Here is a 12734-nt window from a genome sequence, read left to right as displayed (position 1 = left end):
GATGAATTCTCAACTTCTCCCACCTCAACCTGTAGAACCAAATCTATTTGATGAGAAGGGAATGAAGGGTAACTTGGAATAAGAAATTCATCCATCACGGATTTAGATCTAATACCAAGGTATGTTGGGAGACGTTCGAAAGATTCAAGCTCGTGTGGATTTTGTTAAATGTGAATAAGATATAGAACTTCTGGAAATTCAAAGCAGAAATGAATGAAACGATTGTGAAAATCCTGAACAGATTAGTCAAGTACTTTTCTCAATTTCAAAAGTTTCTTACATAGAGTTTTACGATCATAGAAATCAGAAGCACAACACAACTCTATGAAAATATGTTTGAAAGAGTGAATAGAGTCATTAGGAAATGTGTTATACCACTCTCGTACATGCCCTTCAAACGTGAGAATGAAAAACCTATAGCTAACATTCTCACAGTGGATGTTGCACTTTGTGCAGAAATCAAGAAAATGTGCGGAGTGCTCAAATAAAGTTGTTTAACTGTCGCCATTGAATTTCAAATTGGACTAGTCATCAATAATTATCGCTAACACTTTTAGATTTGTGTGTCTAGAAATACAGATTTCAAGGGCTCATCTTGTCATCTGGCCCTCCTTCTAGCGCCAGAAATGTTGACGTTTCTGGACTCGCCAACATTCAGGGGATCTCCTTGATATGAAGTCCCAACTAGACCTCACACCGTTGGGAGTAGGAGTCCCAGCAATGGATGGTAATTTTATGCCTTGACTGCGAAAGCACACAAAGTGAAGTATGGTAACTTTGGATGAGAGCATGTGTGTGACCTTGTGGAGATTCAAGTGTGATGCATGAAGGTTCCAACACATGAAGGGAAAAGGAAGTGTGCCCCTTGGAAGCTTGTAATAATATGCATCTTGAAAGGAACACACGAGGACATCACAAGCTAAGATGCATAATAGTACACAAGTTAAAGTGATGAGTTAATACAACAACATACATTCAACAAGATTCATACAAATGCAAATGAAATAGTTCATAAGCATAAGTGTAAGTTAAATAGCATACATTTCAAATACAAAAAGAATAGTCCTACTATACTCACAACATACGCACGAAAGTGTGTTGGCCCTTATTTTAGAAAGTTCCTTTTATACATACACCATTGAAGGACCACTAGCCCCAATATTGGAACATTAAAATCAAGAACACTTGCTCCTCAAAATAAGTATACTCACTCTATGCTACAGAGAAACCAAAGTTCTTCACAATTCTCCCAAGCTCCTTCTAATACAATTAGAAATATATTTTTTAAAAATAAATAAAATATTAAAAAACATCTTAACCCAAACTCATAATATCTCTAGATTAATATTCATTAACTAATACTATCTAAATTAAATTAACATTCATTAACTAATACTAATATTGATACATCACTATCAAGTCATCCCTAAATCCTAAATTTAAACCGAACAAAAACTAGCGAAAAATTATAATGATAATGGTCATGATATAATCAAATAATACGTCAACATTTTCTAATGATTCAATTATATTGTGAACTTGAAAAAAAGTATCAAGACAGAAATTATAAACTAAACCATTGTTTATATATGGGACTATGGGAAATACAACCAACCATTTAACATAGTCCTTACCAAAAAACACTCGATAAAGGACACTAACGAAGAACACACAAATTGTACATTCAAATCTAAATCTCTTGAATGTAAAAACAATACTGAAAAAATCTTTGATTACTTCCCCCGAGTTATTAGACATTCATATTTGCAGTAAATCAGTACTCGTCAAGTAGACATTCAAGTTTGGCAGCAAATCAATACTTATCAATTTTTCACAAGTCTTGTTTCGTGTCATTTCAACACCAGCCAATTCCATTCTTATGATAAGGATAAATCTACCAAATTAAGAGCAAATGGTACACTAAATGATACATTGAGATGACTAGATAGTTTCGGGAAACCATGATCCACATTTTTATGAGAATGGTATATTTAATTGATTTTTTTTTAAAACCAATCAGATTTCAGATTCTATTCTAGAATATTTTTAGAATTTATAATAAACAAGAAACACCCTTGAATCTATCACAAACCTATTATATAATCCAAATAAAAACTTATTTGAAGCTATGAATACACTCGATCTTAGATATCAAGTTGGAATTTTTTTTGGGAACATGGGAATAAACTCAACTTGTCCTGACAATGAACCACATTGGTTGGTTCGAAACGCGTCGACAAAAGATTGGTTATGTGATTTTGCCGAAGATTATCTAAACAATGTAAATAGTGTTCAAACATACATGGATAATAGCAATAATACAAGTGGTCCATCTATTATAAAAGCTATAGTTTTCGATCTTCCTCGGTTTCTGTGATTATCAATAAGGGAAAATGTCTTCAGCTTTCATGTCCATGACGCCAACATCCCGCACCAACTTGCCAAATCATCTCCGTTTTCAAAATTGGCACCTTCCCATATATCACGACCCAGATTATATAATTTGGGCACTGCTACAAGTGAACTCATCTCTTACTAGTTGCACGCAGCCATGACTTGTCTACTGCATGTGGACCAATCACATGCAGCTTCATTCAATGAACTTTGACCTATCACGTCAGTTCATGGCATATTAAACAATATCTTTAATTTTACTACATATTGAAAAATACCTCTAAAAATCACATTATTTAACCCTTACCAATACGAATCCAATACACCCACCTAATTTAAAAAGCCCCTACTTCCACTAGATATTGTAGCTATTCATTTTTTCATTAATTTTGAGTTCTATTTTTTATACTTGCTAATATAAAAACCCTTTACCCCTTATATATCTTCAATATATTAAACTATTTTTTTTCAATATATATCCCCAATATGAACCCACATGATATGATATTTCTCCTCTAATAAAATCTCTTGACTAATCGATAAATATTTATAATAAAATGGTAATTACAAAAAAATAGTACCCAAAACTAGATAGAAAAGGCAATTGACTTGTAAGTGTCTAGGGTAGGTGTTAATGCCATGATTTGGTCACTCATGATGGACCTATTTCTACTCCATTTTGCATGAACCAAGTGCATGATACAAGTTTATTTATAAAATTTCATTGTTAACTTATCTTTTAACTCAGAAAGTAGTAACTCATTACCGTTCAGCTCCACAACACCACTGCAGCGTGCATGCAAATTTATATAATTGTTATGAAAATTCATATCTCCTTCCCAATTCAACACCTCTTTCACCTTTCCACTAACAAAATGCGAACACTCTTTAGAGCAGTAAAAGATATTGGTCCACCATGTTTAATTGTCGCTGGATGGCTCTACCTTGTCATTTTGTGAGTAAGAACGATATCCATCTTGTAGATTTCCTAGTCTAAACTCTTACCTAGGGATGGATACAAAACTATATGATATTATCGTATTAAAATTTTAACAATTAACTAATCTTATAGAAAGAAAAGTTAATTTTTAAATAAAATAAGTATAAATATGTATTAATACTTTTTAAATGCGTGGAAAAGGATCAAATTTATGAAGATATGATAAAATTTTCAATTTTCCCATAAGAATATATATATATATATATATATATATATTTTTGAAGATATGATAAAATTTTCAATTTTCCCATAAGAATATATATATATATATATATATATATATTAAAAATTTGAGTTTTATATTGTTGTTTTAGTTTGTTATTTTTATGAGCATATTGTGTTCTTTAACAAGTAGAGAGGCGAAATATATCAAGCACTTTGACCAAAATCAATAGATTTTGAGGAAAACTTACAACTCAACAAAACTAAAACCATGATCATCAAACACTGGATCATAGACACTATACATCAAGGAACCCAAAACCAATTTAGAATTACACAATAGAAAATAAGTCACCATAATGATTCAGACAAAAAATAGATAAAAAAAATCAGAATTTGCTTTAAGTAATACCCCCAACAACGGAGCATACCAATAACAACCCACCATTATGTCAACAACTAGAAAATTGTAGCATAATATTGTGCAACAATGCACCAAAAAATTCCTCCATACCAATTGTTGACACTTCAAATATATAGTGAACACATTGCAGCAAACATTAAACCAAAACAAATTAGTGAGTCGAAAACCTCTACATCCACACAACCCATAGAGCATCTCCACAACCCACCGATATTTCCAAAGAAGAGTGGAACCATAAATTCCCAGAAGAACCATGATCCGGATTTAAATAGGAACACAACAAATTATAGATATAACCATAAATACAGAGATGCAACAGAAATAACACTTCCTTTCATTAATATCAAATAATGAAATATGCTTACAAACAGAATGGAAATGACACTAGCTCGGGCGATGGTAGCTTATCTCTGAGAAGAGATGTGGTAGCTATATGCCTTTGAACTGAGTTACAATGAGGCTCAAGGGCCTTTTTATTATTGAACAATAAGAAAAAACCCTAAACAACCAAAACCCTAACCCAAGGAGATGTAACACTAAGAGTTTATGGGCCCCGTTGGGGTTAGTTGGGTAACCAACTTCTCGGGGTCGTAACATGGTCATATTATCTCTGTTTGACGCGCATGATACCTCGTTGGAAAGATATCTCCGAGCAATACAACTAAAAACACAATTTCCATGATATCATCCAAAGGAATATTGCCAAAAAAAATGTTGTTTAGGGCCTCAAAACGGCTCTGGAAGTTCAAGGCCTGAAAAACTGCCAAAAATAGTAAACTGTGCTACAATTAGGGAAACTGAAAAACTGAAAGAAACAAGGTGGGGGTCCAAGTGGAATAGGCAGGTGGCCAACAATATCCACCTGCATCATTCATCCCCCCTCAAGAAACAATGGTATCCGCGTTGAGTTTCTGCATGAGATGAGGAAAGTTCTACTAAACTTGGTCTCTAGTGAGCCATTTTCCTTGGTGTTGGAGTCGGTTGGCTTTGACAACTCGATACAGTTGGATCTTCTGCTGTTGAGTGTTCTTGATCTGTGTGTCCATGATTCGATCAGTTGCATCTTGTTCCATGCAGTCTGGATTTAACTCTGTTGGTGTGAGTTGTTCTGCAATGTCGGACATGTCCAACAATGGTGGGAAGTATGGCCGAAGGCAATCCACATTGAACACTCGGTGTAGGCAAAGTAATGGGGGAATGCTGAGCTCAAAATCATTATCTCCCATAGCCTTGGTGATGGTGTATAGCCCATATCGAAGCAGGTGAATCATGCAGTGAAGCCCAGCGAGGCACTCCTTCTGTAAATGTAGCCAAACTTTGTCGCCCACCTGGAACTTGTGTGGCACCCGATGTTGATCATGTTGGTACTTGTACTTAGCATTTTCTTTGTCCAATATGTTATGGACCTGTTGGTGGATGTGTTGAATGTGTTCAATGAAGTTATTTTCCTTGTCGACTTTGGACTGGGCATGAGCCAAATCTGCCTGAGTCACTGCAAATGGTATGGCCACATCAATGGGACATAGTGGCTGGAATCCCAAGCCCACCTAAAAATGGATGTGGCTAGTCGAGTTGTGAAGAGCTTGGTTGTAGCTGTGCTATACATAGGGGAGGCTCTCATCCCATGTTTGTGGATGCTTTGAGTTGTACATTTGCAGAATGTGTATGCTCATCTTGTTGATGACCTCTATCTGGCCATTAGTTTTGGGATGGAAAGATGTGGACTTAGTGAGCTTCATGTCCAGCATCAACCAAAGACTAGACCAAAATATACTGAGGAATATGATGTCCCGATCTGAGATGATAGACTGTGGGATCCCAAAGTGTACCCACACTCGTTCAACGAAGAGTTTAGAAGTGGCTTATGTTGTGATACTCTTCTTGCAGGTCGCCATAATGGCTATCTTTGAGAATTTGTCGATGACCAAAAAAACACAGTCATTCCCATGCTTAGTAAAAGGAAGGCATGACATGTAATCCATGGAGATGGATTCCCAAAGTTGACTAGGGGTAGGCAGCGGAGTATAGAGACCTTGCATCTTGATGGCCAGTTTGGCATTGGCGTAGGCAGTGCAGGATCTGATGTACTTCCTGACATCTTGTCGAAGGTTCAGCCAACAGAAATACTTATGCAGTACTTCCACCATTTTCTCAACCCTGAAATGCCCAGTGACCCGACTATAGTGCGCTTCCCAAATCATCTTTGCATGCTCGCTTGAAGGAACACAAAGGTGTCTGAGGTGGCATAACAAAGCATCCTCGAGGTGAAAATATGGAGCTGACCCTCCAAGAGTGTATGGTATGTGTGGCTGAATTCTGGGTTTCTTTTGTAGAAAAGTCACCAATCAAAAGTCTCATGACTAGAAGAGTTGAGCATGGTGGTTAACGCCATTATTGGTGGTCGGTTGAGGTAGTTTGAAACATTATTTGTGTTGCCCTTCTTGTACTTGATATTCAAATGGAACTATTGCAGGTATGTGGACCACTTCTGATAGCGATCATTCTGCAACTTCCCTTGCTTCTGTATGAACTGTAGGGGTCGATGGTTTGTGTGGATGACCATTTCCTTCCCCAAAATGTAATGCTTCCATTTTCGAATGCCTACACAATGGAATACATCTCTTTTTCATCAGTGGGATACTTCCGAACTGTGTCTGAAAGTGTCTAACTGTGATATGCCACTGGATACCCCTCTTGAGTAAGGATTGCCTAAATAGCATAGTCAGAGGCATCTGTCTCGATCTCAAATGGTTGTTGCAAGTCTGGTAATGTGAGAACTGGTGCAGAGTAGAGGTGATGTTTCAACTTTGCGAATGCCTTCTGTTGAGATTCAGACCAAAATAATTTTTCTTTCGCTCCTCCTTTGGTGACTTGACTCAACAGCCAAGTGATATAAGAGAACCCCAACACAAACCTGCAATGGAAATTAGCAAGACCCCGAAAGCTACGAAGCTCTGTCAGAGTGCTTGGGGCTGGCCAATCCGGAATGACTTAGATCTTGGCTGGATCCACATGCACCCCTTATTCATCAATAATGTATCTCAGATACTGAACCTGGGTCATGCCAAAAGTGCATTTCTCCCTATTGGCACACATCTTGTGTTGCCGCAGTGTTTGGAGAATGTGTCGGATGTGGTGGAAGTGCTCTTCCCAACTCTGGTTGAAGATCAGGATGTCATCGAAGTATACCACTACAAACGAGTTGGTGAATAGCCGACAGATTTCATCCATCAGCCTCATGAAGGTTGCACGAGCATTCGTCAACCTGGAAGGCATAACCAACCATTCAAAAAGGCCCTCCTTGGCTTTGAAGGTAGTCTTCCACACATCAGATAGTTTGATTAGTACCTGGTGATATCCAGACTTAAATTTGACCTTGCTAAAATATTTTCCCCTATTGAGTTGGTCCAGAAGATAATAAATCTGTGGGATCAAGTACCTATTCTGGAAAGTGATATTGTTCAACACCCGATAGTCAATACAGTGTCTCCAAGTCCCATCCTTCTTCTATACCAAAATGATCGATCTCCACAGGGTGATGAATTTGACTGAATGTGACCTTTTTGCAGTAGCTCCTAAATTTGCCTCTTGATTTCATCATTCTCTAGAATGGAGCGCTGATATATATTTTGTTGGGTAATGACACACCTGGGGTTAGATCGATGGAGTGCTTGACCTGACAGTGCAGAGGCACCCCTGCGGGGGAGGTGAAGATTTCCTCGTACTCCTCCACAAACTTCTCCATCTGTTGTTGTCGTGCGAAGGGGCCCTGTCTAGAGGTCGTGGCCACTGTCTTCTTCTTTCCTTGAGCACGTATCATCAGGAAAACAAATTTCTCATGTTTTGAAATGAGCTTACTACATTGTTTTGTAGTAACCAGAGAGATGGCAGTAGGTGGTGCTACCTTCGGTATCCTGTACAATTTATTTCCCATTGTAACAATAACAACGCGAGGCCTTGACTCATACACAACATGTCACTTCCAAAAGTATGGTTTACCTAATAATACATCACAAACATCAAGGGGAGCAATGTCACATAATACCTCATCCGTGAAGGGCTTAATGCTATATGGAAGGTAGCATTGTTGGCTCACACGTAGATCTTGTCCTTGGTGAAGCCACCTGATGTTGTACGGTTGAGGGTGTGATGTGGTCGGTAATTCGAGCCGTTTCAAGACCTCTGCTGCAATGGGGTTCTTTTGGCTCCTGCTGTCAACAATGAACTATAGCAGGGAACCCTTTACCCACATCTAGGAGTGGAAGAGACGCTCCTCCTCGTATGGATCTTCAAGTTCCTTCTTCTAGATCTTTGTGGTGGTGATGTTGGCGTTGGGCTTCGCATCAATAATCTATTTCCCTTTGTCATTCCCCTTGTCAGGTTCTGACTCATAGTCAGAACATGCATCTGATTCTGAAGCCTTCAGCTCGGCCACTAGTGACTGCTTGCTCCGACACTCACTTGTGTTGTGGGTGGAGCTCTTATGGAACTCACACCACTTTCCCATGTACTTCTTCGTCTTTGCAATATTTTCCTTTGCTTGTGCCCTTGGTGGGTTGTCCTGGTCCATCCTGCCTTGGCTGTTTCCTTTGTTCTGTGGTTTGGGGGCACCTTTCCCTTGCTTCGAATTCACATATCCAAAGTCTCACTTCTTCTCTTTAAACTTCTACTCAATCTTGACAGTGTATCAGTATGCCGTGTCGAGCGAGGAGATGTCCAGGAACTCCATCTTGTCCTGGATGTATCTATGTAGGTATTCACAGTACTTGAGCACCAAATGTTTCTCAAAATCCTTGATACCCAACTTTGTGCAAAGGGTATGAAAAACATTGGTAAAATTTGGCACATCTTGGTCCCTTCCCTGCCGCAGTGTGGTCCACTTTATGTATTTATCCTCGTAGCTCCTGACAGGGTAGTAGTTCTCCTTGATGGTGTCCCAGAATGAATTCCAAGCGGGAGAGGGCTCTCTCACAAAATTAAAGATTTTGGTAATGAGCAAGATGGCTAACTCTACGAAACAAATGAAAAAAATTATAGAAGGTTGAAACACAATTTAGAAAATATCCATTGGGCTTATGGAGTCAAACATGCTTCAGTATTGTCAATAATGCTAGCTTTACATAGAAGTTAGGGCATAAGAATTCAACATATAGAGAATATATCAGAAAAATATAGAGCCACACAGTTTAAAAATGTATGAAGGAAATTAGAGCACAATCAGTGATTTCTAACTAATCACACATTCATACCACTGCAGATAATGAGAGGAGGACAACAAAAAACATTTTGAGACATCGAATTCTTTCTGATTCCTAAGAAGTAAAGCCAAGTACTGTATTACCGAAAACAGAGTATTACACAAAGCTCAATATGAGAGTTTCTCTGAAAACTCTTCAACCCTTGTACATTCAATTTTATCCTATATATAGAGCTCTTGACATAACTAAGATTCCTCCTCCAGCATGAGGGGAATTCGAATTCTTCCTATTATGACACCTATTGATACTTAAAACTAACTATTAAATGAAAATGACAGCAAACTGGCAGTGCTAGAGACCTAAAACAATTAGGAGTATAACTCCTCATCATGTTGGTAGTAGCATTTATTACAATCCAAACTCGTTCTCTGACAAATGGCCTTCTTCAGTTTAGCTTTGGTGGAGGTTTGAAATTCCTTGCTGGCCCTTAATGCCTCATCCCTTTATTGCTCCTGGAAACTAGGAAACTGCCCCTATTTTTCTGCTTTTTGTCTCCACAAGGATCTTCGAAATCAATTATCCCTGTTGTTCTTCTTTAATTACACAAAAATGTATTGGACTGCCATGTTTTTCATGCACTGTTGACCTTCCCCGTAAACATGTGTGAAGACAAAACCTCTTTAATGCTACTTGAAATATCATGAACCATACTAGCTGTGATCATTTTTATAACAAATAACTTATGGTTCATATCTATCTTTCCTTGGCTTGTTTTGCCCTTGCTAGATGCTTGCACTTTATAAATGATCTTTTTCAAAAATTCCCTTTCAAAAAGATCTCCCCTTTGTCACTCAAAATTGGTCAACCGAATTATAACATGCAGCTACAGCAGTTTCGTAGCGCGCTACGAAACTGTTGTGCATTAGGCATCACCTACAACAGTTTCGTAGCGTGCTACGAAACTGTTGTGTAATTTCAAAAACACATTTTAATGCCAAAATTTGACTGTCTTGAGCTCTCTTTTTCTTGAAATGTCCTTTTCATCTGCCCTGAAGCTGCTCAAAACTGAGTGCAGAGGCACCATTCTTCAAAGAAAACTTTAGAAAGGTAAATCATCAAAATTTAGGATTTAACCTTACTTGCTAAGTGATTTTCCTTAGCTAAGGAAATCCTTCCCGCTGACTTAGTTGTATCTTCAAATCCTCAATTTTCCTCTTCATAATTCTGATCCCAGCTCTCAGTCTTGTATTAACTTTTCTGATGAATTTTGCTTCCTTTATTGCAGGGACTGACCAAGTGTAGTATTGAGCATGACAGTTGACCACCTCGAGTATTGAAATTGTTTTGTCTTCCCACAGAGCCTCCATTTTATTAAAATGAGCTTCCTTGATTGCATGTTTCCTTGAGGTTTTCTTCAGTTTAGCAATTTCAAGATTTGCTAACTTCAACTTCTTTTTCAATTCCTCAACACTATATTCCTCTTGCGAGATAACTGCCTTACCTCTATCGTTTTTATGCAGCTGTGATGATGTTTCTGATGAAGTCACAGGTCCTTCATGAGATTTTGTTACCTCCCCTGTTTCACTGGCTTCTGGCAGCGTCTCTTGTATCTCCTTTGAATGCCTTGTCATAGGTCTTCTTGGCTTAAAAACAAATTCAGAAACTTGATCATCAAATTTGAGCTTTTTAGAGGTTTTGGCCTTTCTGGTTTTGCTTTTACCTGTTTCTATCAAGTCTGCTTGGACCAGAGGAGACTCCTCAATGTTAATGGCTTGAAGCAAATCATTTAGACTTCCCTTTGAAACTGGGCTTGCCTCAGTAACCACTGTCTTGCCTTTTTCTTTAGCTAACTGGCTCTTGGTTATTCTTCTCTGGACTGCTTCACTTGTAGATGGTTCATGTACACCCTCTTTGATCTGAGTTTTCTCTTTCTATGACTGTTGGGGTGTGTCTTGGATTACCAGTGGTCTAGTGGGCTCCTTTACCTGTTTCCTAGCCTTCAATTTTACAAATCTCTTGGATCTTGTTTCTGCACGATGACTAGTTGCTGGTGGAGAACTCTTCGTAGCCTGAGGGCTGAGACCAGTTTCATTCTTGAAGCCATACATAAACATGAACATGGACCATTCCCTATCTACTTTCTAGAGCTCATGCAAAACGATCAATTTTTACTAAACCGTGATGAAACAACGAGGTTTCACAGGCTTCCTTCTTTAACTGAACCTTGTCACACATTTTGCCTAGGCTACGAAACAAGTAAAAAGGCAAATCAAGAGATATCTTCCCAGTGAAATGAAGCAGAAGCTTGAAGTGGTAGGAATACACCTTATGATACCTTCCTTCACAGGTGAAGTACCTATGTATGCAAGTAAGTAGATTAGCGTATGAATCTTTGACAAAACTTCTGGGCACTGACTTGTTTAAGTCTGAATCCATGAACTCCGGTTTCAGAAATTCTTTGCAGGGGGTCATATCAAACTTGAAATTTTTAAACCATCTTTCCTGTCCCCTTGGAATCTCAGTGACTGTAGATATAACCTCTAGAGAGATTGGCAATTCAAGCACCCCAACCTTCGAATTCAGTCCTGTGAAATTTAAAGCAAATTCCTTGGTGACTTGCATATGGCCTCCTTGAAGTTTTTCGCAAAACCTCCAACAGCCAACCTGTTTGAACGCTTGTTCAACTTCATCGTTCTTTAGGATGATATCTAAAACCTCAGGTTCATTCCTCAGACATCTACCTGACCTATGATCCTTTCTTTCTGTAGACCCCTCCATGAAATTCCAGCGGAATGAAAATTTGAAAAACTGGCACTATCTCAATCTTCGATCACTGCCTCGCTTGAAAACTGCCTCGCTTGAAAACTGCCTCGCTTGATTTTCAAGGAATTCAAAATGAACGCTTGCCAAGTTGCTCCTCATGCATGAATACAAACATAATTATGACTGTGAATATTTGGCCTCCTTTTTTTCTTTGAAATTTGTAACCTGAGCGTACCAAGACATTTAACAACCCTAATGATGAGGATAAGTAGTTGAATGTGATAGGCAAAGTGTATGGACTGACCACTAATGATGTAAGGATAACTGATTTTGATGGATTTGACAGTTGGATGAGATTTGTTATGGATCTACACGAATCCCCGATTTCGTAGCGCAGCTAGTGCAAAATCTGGGTTTTGCACTACGAAAACACCTAGACTGGATTTTGCACTACGAAAACACCTAGACTGGATTTTGCGCTACGAAAACTCCTAGACAGTTTCTTAGCGCATAAGAACTTTGAAACAAGTTTCGACATATGATGTTAATGTGAGATATGAGACCAATAATATACAAGAATAGAGAATTGACCACTTTTGACATACCAACAAGACTCTTATTCAAAATCTTAGTCTCTAAAACAACATGGAAAAACCAGACTAAGACTGACACCACTCTTCTGAAAAAAATGATGTTCAGAATTTGAAATTTTTCTTAGGTGATAATAGGTAACTTATCTCTGAGAAGAGATGTGGTGGCTACATGCCTCTGAACTAAGTTATAATGAGGCTCA

This window comes from Pinus tabuliformis, chromosome X (assembly GCF_031772625.1).
Source record: "Pinus tabuliformis cultivar Carrire ecotype Pingquan chromosome X, CPIR1, whole genome shotgun sequence".
NCBI lineage: Eukaryota > Viridiplantae > Streptophyta > Pinopsida > Pinales > Pinaceae > Pinus > Pinus tabuliformis.
This window is presented reverse-complemented; position numbering follows the sequence as displayed.